Consider the following 2,371-nt stretch of genomic DNA (forward strand, 5'->3'; position numbering starts at 1 on the left):
CAAGTTGTATGTTTTTTACAGATTTCTACGATTTTATATTTTAAATAAGTTGCTGAAACTTATTTTATATTTTTTATTTTAAATAATTCGTAAATTATTTTATCGAGTCATGATTGGCATCATACGTAAGTTTAAAGAATTTCTGAAACACAGAATAATTTGCAGTAATAGTAATGTCTAATAAATTAATTTATTAACTGAAAATTAAATAATGATTAACAAAATATTTAGTACTTTTAGCCAAAGCTGTATTTAGCACAAATTGTTTTATGATATTAAGAAAATTTACATGTATTTTTATAAAGAATATAAATATATAGAATATTTTATCAACCTTTAGTTAAGTATGAATCATTACATAGAATAATGAAAATTGAGACATAATATTGGAATCAAAAATATCCCACGCGAATAATTACTAATTATATTTGAAAGAACCATACAAGTAATATAGGATTGTGCCAGAGATGCCACATTAAGCAAAACGCGAAATGTGGCGTTCCCGTTTGTCAAAATCATGTAAAATACAAATAATTGAATAAACTATGAATATTTTTCATACGCGACAGTTGGGTATCCGAACGACGAACAGCGAGGGGAGGGGGAGTGTCAAGCGCGACGCAGTGATGGACTACGTCATCACTTCGGTATTCGCTCGGCGATCTCGGAGAGAGTCGGACGTGTTTTACAAGTCGTTCCGGGCGTCGCATTAATTAATGAAAATTAGATATCGACGAATTACATAAGGTTGCCTAAAATGGAGTACATTAAAGGTTAATAAATTTTGTTGCACGGTTTTTGCTTTATTTCTTAGATTCATTACGTGTATTCACATACACAGAATGAATTTTAGATATTTTATGGGTTCTCACATGTATGGTAAAAATGAGATTCTTATTGTTAGATATTTCAAATTGTGGCTTTTTATCACTTTGAATATATAATTCTGTCATTTTCGTGTTACTCCGCATTCTTATGATATGGGAGAAAATAAATTATATTTAAATTACATATCTCTAAATATATGTGCATGCTATACGTATTATTCTATTTAGTCGAAATTGTTTCACAATTTAAAATAAATTTTGCATTTATCTTGCATTTAAAGGATGTATAACATGTTATTAATCTTTATTTAATCATAAATCACGAAAAAGAACAATGAAAATTAAGATATAATGTTGGGATCTTAAAAACACTTCACGTGAGCAATTATGTAAAAGAAAAATCACACTAGTAAAAATGTTTCTTTATTTCTTGCCTTTGGTCAGCACATTATAATTGATACGAAATATTTAAAATTATAAAATGAACGTCAAATATGTTCCTCGATGTATCATAATATAATTATGATATCATTAAGTGATCCGCTAAAATTAGATATAAGAAATTGTTTCATTAATCGGAGAACATAAAAATGTAAAGAATATATTATTTTATTTATTCATAATACTCATTATTATTTCGACAGTTAGACGGTTTGGCGCGTGATCTTGGAGTAGGAATGGTACTGGGTGACACGGATCGGCACGTTTATGGCGCAGTTATTCCTTTATCGAGATTCGTACAAACAGATAGTCGTGTTGCGTGCGGCTCTTTTTCACATTATTTTTTAAAATCTTATCGCGAAGAATGCCAAATATAATACGAAAAACATTGTACTTTATGAATAATTAATTATATTTAATATTAGTAATCATATTATGTGAATTTATAAATTACAACATTTCATATTTAGCATTTTTTGCGATTATATATTATATGTTTCAAAAAGAAATGTGAAGAAAAGCGGCACGCTACTTGTCGATATGACTACTTCACATCTGCATGATATCACACGAGTAATAAAAAAGCAATATTAATATGAATACTCTCATACAAATAACACAATTTTCACAATTAATATAATTTAATAATTTAATTAATTTTTTGCTTTTGTGCACCTTTTATATGTTATATATGATTCATTTAAAAATTAAACGTAACTTTGAAACTATTTATCGCTAATAAAAGAAACATTTCTCTTTTTTATTAATCTCTAGCTCATTTCATTGACTCTGTCATATCTTACAGATATCATCTATATAAAACAAAGATTCAACCCTTTTATCTGCTCTGAATTTATTTCGCAATGAATTGCAGATGTGTGTTTGCATTCGTTTCTAAAAGTTAATCGATTGCATAGTAATATAGATAATAGCTACATATTACATTTTTTAGATTATTTTCTCTCTCACGAGTACAACCTTGACGTAGTGGGAAGGCTCAGTACTCAGAAGATATTTACACGAAAATAACGATTTTTCTCAAATATCTAAAAATTTTCGGATCTATCTAAATGATATATCTAGATAATTTTTTTAGATATTAA

Source organism: Atta colombica, unplaced genomic scaffold, assembly GCF_001594045.1.
Source record: "Atta colombica isolate Treedump-2 unplaced genomic scaffold, Acol1.0 scaffold155, whole genome shotgun sequence".
Lineage (NCBI taxonomy): Eukaryota > Metazoa > Arthropoda > Insecta > Hymenoptera > Formicidae > Atta > Atta colombica.